The sequence below is a fragment of the Spinacia oleracea genome, chromosome 3 (assembly GCF_020520425.1).
Source record: "Spinacia oleracea cultivar Varoflay chromosome 3, BTI_SOV_V1, whole genome shotgun sequence".
In the NCBI taxonomy this organism is placed as follows: Eukaryota; Viridiplantae; Streptophyta; class Magnoliopsida; order Caryophyllales; family Amaranthaceae; genus Spinacia; species Spinacia oleracea.
Window position 1 is genome coordinate 103,844,648 of NC_079489.1, and position 11,136 is coordinate 103,855,783.

Sequence of the window (11,136 nt, forward strand, 5' to 3'; positions counted from 1 at the left end):
GTTGCAGAATCTGCAATAGTGCTTTGCTTAGCACTTTTCCAGCTTACTGCTCCGCCATTAAGGCAGAACACAAAACTAGACTATGATCTGAAATCATCTCCGTCGGTTTGAAAGCTTGCGTCCGTATAGCCTTTAACAATCAACTCATCTGTACCACCATAGACCAGAAACTGATCCTTTATCCTTTTCAGGTACTTTAAGATATTCTTGGCAGCAGTCCAATTCGCCTAACCTGGGTCTGACTGGTACCTTCTCGTTGCACTGAGTGCGAACGAAACATCCGGCCTTGTACAAATCATAGCATACATGATGGATCCAATAGCCGAGTCTTATGGTATTCCACTCATCTTTCTACTCTCGTTGGATGTCTTGGGACACTGAGTCTTGATTAGATATATGCCATGTGACGTGGGTAGATGGCCTCTCTTGGCTTCCATGATACTGAAACTAGCTAGCACTTTGTCAATGTAAGTGCCATGGCTTAGTCCAATCATCCTCTTAGATCTATCCCTATAGATCTGATGCCCAATATGTGCTGTGCCTCTCCTAAATCTTTCTTTGAGACACACTTACCAAACCAAGTCTTTACAGACTCCAGCATGGGAATGTCGTTTCCAATAAGAAGTATGTCGTCTACATACAAGACTAGGAATGCAATTTTACTCCCACTTACTTCCTTGTATACACAAGATTCGTCCTGATTCTTGATGAAGCCAAATTCATTGACTGCTTCATCAAATCATATATTCCAGCTCCTTGATGCCTGCTACAATCCATAGATGGATTTCTTAAGCTTGCATACCTTTCCTTGATTCTTTTGATCGACAAAACCCTCCGGCTGTGTCATAAACACAGTCTCTTCAAGAACACATTCCAGAAGGCAGTTTAACATCCATTTGCCATATTTCATAGTCATGAAACACGACAATCGCAAGGATTATCCAAATAGACTTAAGCATAGCGAGTGGAGAAAAGGTTTCATCATAGTCAACGCCGTGAACTTGCCTGCACTAGTAGAAAAAACCCCTGTTGCACCCCCCTTATTGCAGCGTACATGTATTAATACGCTTCAATAACCAATAGGTCAACGCGGGTCAAACTTTTTAAAGGCTTGTTGCAGCGTACAAATTAATTGCCCCCAGCAAAAGAATTTTTTGCAGCGTACAGAGTAAAAGCCCCCAGCAATAGCCATTTTATTTCGCAGCGTACATGTAAACGCCCCCTGCAATAGCGTGTGTAATTTTTTTCCCACTGCGCAGTTAATTCAGACCAAAGATTTATCTCAAACCTCAAGACCAAATTCGAAAGTCATATCGATCTGCGCCCAGTCCTCCCTTCTTCGATCTTCCCTCAGCTTTCCCTTCGTCTCGCCCGTCGCCGGTGGTTCTCGCCAGTCGCCATCGCCGCTGGGTCTCGCCCGTCGCCGGTGGAACTCCAGCAAGGGTCTATTCGATCCCTCCCCTCCTCACCGGTGGTCCCCTGCTCGAAAAACCACTTTCCCTGCTCGAAAAACCACCGTGAAGTCCATCCTTGCTCGAAAAACGCCGGTGGTTCCAAGTAATAATGTTGCTCGCGAACCCTGTTCTCCGTCAATCCTTGCCGCGGCAAGTTACTTTCTTCCCTTTCCCTCTTGATTTTCGTTTTCAGAATTAGGGTTTGTTCATTTTTATTATTCTTTTTTTTGTGTGTGTGTGTGTGTGTGGCAAGTTGTTCAATTCGTTAGCCATATTGTCAAGATTTTAGGTTGCATTTAGGAGTTAAATCAAGATTTGGAAGCTCATAATTGATTATGCTTGGGCTTTTTTTGGTATCAATGCTGAATTTGTTTTGTTGGAAACTAATTTCACATTTTTGGAAACTCTTGAGGATTGGATGCCTAGCATGTTTTAGATCAAGCCCTTGCAGTTAACAATTGAAATTGGGAATTTTTTTTTACTGAAACTTACAGTGAGATTCAGCAGGCTCTTGAATTGTTTCAGTTTTGAGTTGAAAATGGATCTAACTCAGAGATCAGCCTCCAAAAGATGATGTCCATATTTGATTCTTCATTCTTGATCTCTTTTTTTCTTTTCCGGTTGAATTCTTAATCTTTTTATTGTACCAGTATTGTTGATATTTGTGCTTGATATTACTTCGTAGATAGCCTTAGTTATACCCTCTCTGTCAAAGTTGTGTTTAGTTTAAGTGCTATTCTTAGAAATTGGTAATCGCAAATTGAGATTTGTATTAACATGAATCTGGCGCAAAGCGTATGAAGATAATTGGAGTGATGGGCCTTAAGACTTGACAGGTCATTCTCGGTTTGGAGTCAGCTTGATAGAGAGGGTTGAGAATTAGTTATTATTGAGAATTAGTTATTGAAGCAGGTTGGATAAATATGAATAGAACTAAGCTGTACTGACGGAATAATTGTAAAGTTGCACCACTTTTTTTTTCATGTATTAAACCTTAAAGATGGCTGGGAGAAAGGGCTGTTGAAAACTTTGAATTGGAGGTTCAATTTTTCTTAAGTTCTGTTGTGGAAAATGGGGGTTTGACGGCCCTATATATTCTGTGGACTTGTGGGTGAGTTCAGATACTCAATGTTTTACGAAACATTTTCTGAGTCTTATGAGGAATTGCGTTCTGCATTACAGAACCAGCTAAAGGTATATTTAGCTTTTTATTAACTTGTGTTGCACTTGACCTGAATGACTTATTTTCCAGGTCTATACGAGGATGAAAAATCCTGTTCCCTATTTGTTCCGTATAATAGAACTTCCACCGTTTCACGGCAGGCAACTTTAGCTTTCTGCAAATACTTTTTGTCTGCAGTTTTTTATAGGCTTTCTGCATCTTCTGTCTGTGTTTTTGTTAGAGTTATAGGTTTTGAACCATATCTTGGTTGTTGACGAGTAAATTTTCACGTTGAATATGAGGCTAAATCTGTAGTTTTTATGACCTTAGATTACATGTTTCTTACTTTTGTTTTTAACTTCTTTACGTTGGCTTTTATTTTCTTTAGGCAGGGTGTATTACTTGTTTCTTGAAGTTTTTATTATTATTAATTAATTATTTTTTTGGCGTGTGTGTTGACATTTTTCCTGTTGAGGGACTCTTTAATATTGAGTACATTCTTAATAATCTGGTTTTTGCAGATTTAGCCAGAGCCCTCTAACTGTGTCATCTGTGTTATATCTTCTATCTATTTTTTTTCTCAGGAAGATGGAATTCTTGTTCTTCCAACAATAGTTGATCCTCCAATAAAACGCAACTCAAGAAAATGTCAGTCTGCGGGGAGTTTTATGATCAAGCACTAGTCTTATCCTGCATATCAAGCATGTCTGGTTGCTGTCAGGTATTGAATAGTCAGTCTTATTTGGTAATGTTTTCTCCCTCTTTTCTACTTTCATGATTTTTTCATTTAAAAATAAAATAGGGTTTGATTTAGCCTCTTTGGTTCAAGTGACTGAAATTGTGTTCAGATAACGTTGACAATTTTTTGAATTGCAATTATCTGATTCGATCTTTGTGAGTTCCGCAAGGTATTTTTCTTTAATTAATAATTTAATACCATTAATCTCAAGCCTTTATGTATTAATTGAATTAGTAGTTGAATCTTGTATTCCAGATTGAAACTCCTGTAATTTATTCAAATTGGAAGGCAAAACTGATTTTTTTCTCTTCTGCGTTTGCGGTATAATCTTATCGTTATTTTATTTTGGATTGAAAGAGTCCAGTTTATGGTTAAGGAATAGAGTTAGGTTTTTAATAAACTAAAAGTTATGTTTTATTCTTTGTTGCTTCTAAGTATGTATATTATGGAATGCATTTACGCAAACACAAACAAGAACTTGAAGTGCTTTTATGTATTCTTACGTTAAGAGTATTAGTGTTTTTGTTCCTTAATTTGGTTGGAGATTTATATAATTAGTGTCCACCTTCGTGTTTAAAGTTATTTTAATATAATGTCCTTTAAGAAACTTTTATTGAATCATGGCTTGCTGCAGACTTAACCTATCCATATGGACTTCGTTCTACAACACAAGAGGATTCAGATTCTTCCTCTGACAGAATGTCGCAGTTTGGAACTGCAAGAGAGTACCATATGCAGACTGAGTTGTGGTATGATGACAAAGATGATGGATCATATATGACTCCTAGCTTTGGTGGGTTAGACCCTTTTACCTGCCCGGGTGAGGATAAGTTTGTCACGACTTCTGGGATGGTAACTAATCTGCCAATAAATCCGTTTTCCTTTAATCGTTATCAGGAGATTCACCCATATAAAGTACACCTGCAAAGAATAGAATCTTAAGTGATTGCTAGTCCCTTATCTTAAATATTCTTGCTTGTAATGAGCAATTCTAAAAGAATTCAGTAAGGCAATAAACATGCTAAGTCAAATTACGAAAAAAAAGAAGTACTTATTGTTAATTTAGCTACTTCTAGGTAAAACTGATAGCAATCATGCAATGTGCCAGGAAAGCAATTCATAATGTATTTTTTACATCACAGTTGCACTCTTAACTTAGAGTTAATCCTGTTATGGTTATGCGGTTATGCTCTATAACTTGAAGTGGAGTAAAATTTCCTTTTCCCCTCATGGCATGGATTTATCAGGTAAACTGCCTTTGAACACATCATCCATGGATACTGTTATTGGTGTCTCCAAAGTACGCGACTTTCCTGGTGCTCCACTGCTTGCTGAAATGTTTAGAATTCTGAAGCCAAGATGGAAGAATTCTGATTCATTTGACTGAACTTTCTGGTGATCTACCTTCCGAAAATGTAATATATTTTGGAATTGCTAAATTGATATGAATATTGGTAGTTTATGACTTTGCGTATGTTCACCTGTCCATTTAATCCTGATAGATACTTCTGGCAATCTGCAGATTCTTTCTTCTCTGCAGCGGCAGATACTTGTAGCGGGATTCTTGGAACCAGAAGCTGACCAGAAGCAACCTTTCTTTTTCAGGAGTTCAGTCTATACAAGTTAGTGCCCTACCTTTGCTGTTAATTACATAGCTCCTTCATTAATCTTCAGTTCATTCCGAAAAATGCTTATTGGAGTTTCTTTGTGGGATCTTTCTGAATTTTTGTTCAAACAATTGAATTTGGGTTCTTTATTTCGACAACTAAACTAAACTGATTATCAAATTGAGTGTGCAAGTTAAGCTAGGTGTTCATTTAGGGACATTCAAGTTAGAAATTTCTGATGAGGCGGGCTTATAGGTCATATTTAAGCTAAAATGAGGCATTCGCGCTCCCAACTTTGAACTAAAGAACCTAAGGACTCATTTTAAACTGATTACATGATTAATATGCTTAGTTTTAAGTTTCTAACACTTATTCTAATCTACTTATACACATTTAAGGCTTGTTTAGGCTAAAATGACATTTTCGCTCCCAACTATGAACTAAAGTATCTAAAGACTCATTTGAAACTTACTAAATGTTTTATATGCTTAGTTTTAACTTCCTAGGACTCATTCCAATCCATTTATGCACATTTAAGGCTCGTTGTGTTGTTATAGGTCATATTTTGGCTAAAATGACATTTTCGCTCCCAACTTTGAACTTAAGAACCTAAAGACTCATTTTAAACTTATTATATGATTAATATGCTTAGTTTTAAGTTTCTAAGACTTATTCTAATCTATTTATGCACATTTAATGCTTGTTTGATCGTTATAGGTCATATTTAAGGTAAAATAAGGCATTTTCGCTCCCAACTTTGAAATAAAGAACCTAAGGACTCATTTTAAACTTATTACATGTTTAATATGCATAATTTTAACTTTATAAGGCTCGTTCCAATCTGTTTATGCACTTTTAAGGCTCATTGGGTCGTTGTAGGTCATATTTAGGCTTAAATGAAATTTTCGCTCCCAACTATGAACTAAAGAACCCAAGGACACATTTTAAACTTACTAAATGTTTTATATGCTTAGTTTTAACTTTCTAGGACTCATTCCAATCCATTTATGCACATTTAAGGCTCGTTGTTATAGGTAATATTTAGGCTAAAATGACATTTTCGCTCCCAACTTTGAACTTAAGAAACTAAGGACTCATTTTAAATTTATTAATATGATTAATATGCTTAGTTTTAAGTTTCTAAGACTTATTCTAATCTATTTATGCACATTTAATGCTTGTTTGATCGTTATAGGTAATATTTAAGCTAAAATGAGGCATTTTCGCTCCCAACTTTGAAATAAAGAACCTAAGGACTCATTTTAAACTTATTACATGTTTAATATGCATAATTTTAACTTTATAAGGCTCGTTCCAATCAGTTTATGCACCTTTAAGGCTCATTGGGTCGTTGTAGGTCATATTTAGGCTTAAATGAAATTTTCGCTCCCAACTATGAATTAAAGAACCCAAGGACTCATTTTAAACTTATTATATGATTTATATGCTTATTTTTAACTTTCTAGGACTCATTCTAATCCATTTACGCACATTTAATGTTTGTTTGATCGTTATAGGTAATATTTAAGCTAAAATGAGGCATTTTCGCTCCCAACTTTGAAATAAAGAACCGAAGGACTCATTTTAAACTTATTATATGATTAATATGCCTAGTTTTGAGTTTCTAAGACTTATTCCAATCTATTTATGCACATTTAATGCTTGTTTGATCGTTATAGGTCATATTTAGGCTAAAATAAGGCATTTTCGCTCCCAACTTTAAAATAAAGAACCTAAGGACTCATTTTAAACTTATTACTTGTTTAATTTGCATAGTTTTAACTTTCTAAGACTCGTTCCAATCTATTTATGCACCTTTAAGCTTATTGGGTCGTTATAGATCATATTTAGGCTAAAATGACATTTTCGCTCCCAACTTTGAACTAAAGAACCTAATTACTCATTTTAAACCTTTTACATGATTAATTTGCTTAGGTTTAGCTTTCTAAAACTTATTCCAATCAATTTATGCACATTTAAGGCTTGATTGGTCATTATAGGACATATTTAGGCTAAAATGACATTTTCGCTCCCAATTATGAACTAAAGAACCCACAAACTCATTTTAAAACCTTTTACACGATTAATATGCTTAGTTTTAACTTGCTAAGACTTATTCCAATCCATTTATGCACATTTAAGGCTCATTGGGTCGTTATAGGTCATATTTAGGCTAAAATGAGGCATTTTCGCTCCCAACTGAACTAAAGAACCTGATGACTCATTTTAAACCCTTTACATGATTAATATGCTTAGTTTTAAGTTTCCAATACTCCTTCCAATATATTTACGCACATTTAAGGGTCGTTATAGGTCATATTTAGACTAAAATGACATTTTCGTTCCCCACTTTGAATTAAAGAACCTAAGGACTCATTTCAAACTTATTACATGATTAGTATGCTTAGTTTTAAATTTTTCAATACTCATTCCAATTTATTTATGCACATTTAAGGCTCATTGGGTCGTTATAGGTCATTTTTACACTAAAATGACATTTAATCTAATGCTCCCATCAAATTTTTGTTTTTGAAGGTCTATACTCCGAGGAATGCGCCTTATGCTAGTGAGGAAATTGATGTGGTTCGTGAGCAATGGGCTAAGTTTTTTACCAGCAAGTATTTATTATTAGCCTGATCGCGCTTGATCGAGTTTGTTTAGATGTTATAGAACAATTTTTTTTATTAAAATGTATGCGTACGTTGAAATTGAAACGTACATATATTTAAATATATTGGTACGTGCACTTTGGTTTTTGGATATATACAAAACTACAATTATTGTTTTTATATTTGTTATACAGGTTGCGATATTCTATTATTGTTTTGACAGGTTTCTATATTTGGTGCAAGGCACTCTAGGTATTCCTAAACAAAATTAGAATTTTCCCGCCAAAAGTGCTTTGTTGCAGCGTACATATATATGTGTATGCTGCAACAAGGGTTAAAATTTTGGCAAAATTCCAGACTTGTTGCAGCGTACAAATAGAAGTACCCTGCAACAAGTGGAGTCTTTTGCAGCGTACACGACTTTGTACGCTGCAACAAGTCAATAATTTTGCCAAATTTTTGACACTTGTTGCAGCGTACATGTATATGTACACTGCAACAAGTTCAAACTTGTTGCAGGCCCCCCAGTTGCAGCATACGATGTACGCTGCAACAGGGATCTAAAAGTCCGCTGCAATAAGGGTTTTTTCTACTAGTGCTGTAACCTTTTGCTACCAATCTAGCCTTATATATGTGTACAATTCCATCCTTGTCTTTCTTCAATTTGAAGACCCATTTGCATCCTATAGGTGTAAACCCATCCGGCAAATCAACCATATCCCAGACTTGATTTTCAGACATGGAGTTTATCTCAGATTTCATGGCCTCTAACCATTTAGTGGAGCTTGGGCTCGTCATAGCTTTCTTGTAGGTCATAGGTTCATCACTATATAATATGAGAACTTCTAAGTTTTCAGTCAAGAGGACCCCTGTCCATCTATCTGGCTGAACCTTAGTTCTATATGACCTACTGATATGTTCATATTTTATAGTGTTTTTACCCCCGTCCCTCAGTACTTTTCGATCTCAAATGAGATATTCGGAGCATTTTTCAGTACTAATGTGCTCCTTGTAGTGTGTTTGTAGTTTCAGGTTCATCATTGTGAGAATTATCATATTTGTGTGCATTTACTACTCATTTGAATAAATACAAGAGATTATGTAATTTGAGAGCACAAACATTGAGTTGGAAGAGTTTTCAAGCAAAGCGAATAGTGAAAGAAGTAGAAAACTGAATCTCATTGACTCTTTTGATCACAACTCAAGTAAAACAACTCCAAATTCAACTATTCAAATTGGGTTGGATTCTAGACTTCAAGATCTTTCCAACGAGTGGTCACTCGCCTAATTCTGACTTATAACGAAGGAGATATGGTGTTTTTAAGATACGAGATCGTGTAGTTTGACGAGCCGATCGCCCGATCAGGCGGCCTATTGCCCGATCGGGCGACGACAACCCCTGGGCGCGGATATTAGTTTATTTTTGATTTTTCGCTTGTTTTCTCGAGCAAGACTATAAATACTAAGCCTAAGTTATTTGTAAACATCTTAGTTTTTCTAGACTCTTAGTTTATTACTTAGTTTTATTCTCTCTCAAAACTTTGGTCAATTACTTTTTATTATTCAATTCAAGTTTCATTCTTTAAATTTCATCTTTCATTCTTCAATTCGGTATTAGTTTGTTTCTTATTTTATTATTCAATTTCAATTGTGCTTTCATTATATATGCTTGTTTGGTTTAATCTAAATATGTGTGAGTAGTTTATTTTCTAGGGTTTAGGGGATCCATGAATGTATGATTGGGATTGGATTGAGTTTATTATTGATTGATAATCGTGATTTCTATAGTCTGCTTTAATTGTTCGTCATATCTGTTCGACCGAACTATTTTGATTGAGTTTGATTAACCTTAGATTATGCGCCGAGAGGTATAAATCTGATGTTTTTTATCTGTGGCTATTAGATAGGATTTATTTCTAGTACATAGCGAGAGCCTGCTAGTTGTATTCCCTAAGGAAATTATAAGATTCGAGAGATGCATGTTTTCCTAGTTATGATTGTTAATTGTTTATTATAGCCCGTTGTCCAGTCCTAGTCTGCATTTATGGTGAACCGTTGCCCTAGATTCCTTTAATACTGATATTTTCCTATTTCATTATTGTCGTAGTTATCTCTATAATATAAGCCAAGAGGGGAGGGGCAATTCAGTAAGTCCACTTTTCGTGTCCACCAGCGAAAGGACGAAAATACCCTCCAGCTCTTCACAATGTCATTCTCCCTCTGTCCCGGAATACACGCAACCTTTTTGTACTATTCACATAATTCACTTTGACCCTATTTTATTTATAGTATATGAAAATAAGTGTTAACATATAGTATATTGTTGGCTTCATCTTAATATATATTTTCAAAACATTAATATTTTATAAGTTTTTATAATATATGATTGAAGATATTGATGGTCAAATTTGTGCATTGACAAGCGTGTCCAGTCAAACCGTTGCGAGTATTCCGGGACGGAGGGAGTATTATAGTAATTCTGATTATTTACTATTTTAAAAAACGATTTAATTATTGCTTTTAAAAACTGAATCTATTTTTGGCTAATTGTTTAAACGTTAATTTAAACTTTTTTGTGTGATATTTCCTATTTAAATGATTTAAACATAAATCAGGAAATCAGGCAAGGATCTCTATTATATGGAAAAAATTCCTTTTAATTCCTGCATGTAATCTCTCACCAAATCAGGAAAGGGATTTAAAAATCCCTGTGTAGACACCTACTTTTGTCCCCATTCCCGCAAGGGAAAGGTTCGATGATGAAAGCATAAAAACTCCACTTGACAACGCATCTCCTATAAAATAAACGAATCTCGATTCCCTATTTCATTTCACCCGAAACCTGCTATTTATGGAAACCTGCTAAAAATAGTAACTGCCGTAAAAGGTAGCTTCTAAAAGTGGCAAATCATAAAAGATAGAAACCTGTCAGAATTAGGTGTTGCACTCCAACATAAATCCTAAATGAGATAGAAAACTGCGAGAATCCTATTCCTAATAGGATTCGGAAATAAGAGTTACGTATTAATTTAAATCCTAACGAGCCTAGAGTTCGTAACGGGCCCAGACGCATTCCGTCACAAATTGATACGCGCTAAAAGAATCAAATTAATCTCAAACTCTACGGATTTTAGAATCCGAATCTGACTAAACAAAACTGCCCAGACCCTATTTTCAACGCCTGGCTCTGGGCGCCGAAATCTTCGGCGCCCAGGCCAGGGCGCTGAAAGTACCTGGGTACGTCTCTTTTCCTAATTCTTTGCGGATTAGAACTCTGCAATTCTATCTTTCCACGAACTCTTCCCTATAAATAGACCCCTAGTTTCGACGTGAAACAACACACAACAACACATAACATATTCTGAGTATTGACTCTAAACCCCTTAGCCTAAGCCTCTCGCTGCGAAACTGTTCACGCGTTCTGTCGCAATCGATCCATAAATCGAACAGAACGTATCCTGTCCCATAATCGAGATTCGTTAAATAAAAAGGAGAAATAGCAAAGTCAAAGTGGTTAGTTTTCTGAGAACCGTGACGCACCTCTCAAGGGTGCGTCGTAATGTGT

At 35.7% G+C, this 11,136-nt stretch overlaps 1 long non-coding RNA gene across 2 annotated transcripts; it reads left to right on the forward strand.

Annotated features, from left to right (window-relative positions):
- The first annotated feature begins 1,253 nt into the window (after positions 1–1,253).
- On the forward strand, positions 1,254–7,751 carry LOC110780102 (uncharacterized). Of its 2 annotated transcripts, none has more exons than XR_008930817.1 (6): positions 1,254–1,608; positions 3,205–3,337; positions 3,990–4,175; positions 4,603–4,770; positions 4,878–4,977; positions 7,498–7,751. It is a non-coding gene; the product is annotated as an uncharacterized lncRNA (long non-coding RNA). The 2 variants fall into 2 exon arrangements; XR_008930816.1 differs by having other exon boundaries at positions 1,256–1,608; positions 3,990–4,207.
- Positions 7,752–11,136: the final 3,385 nt, after the last annotated feature.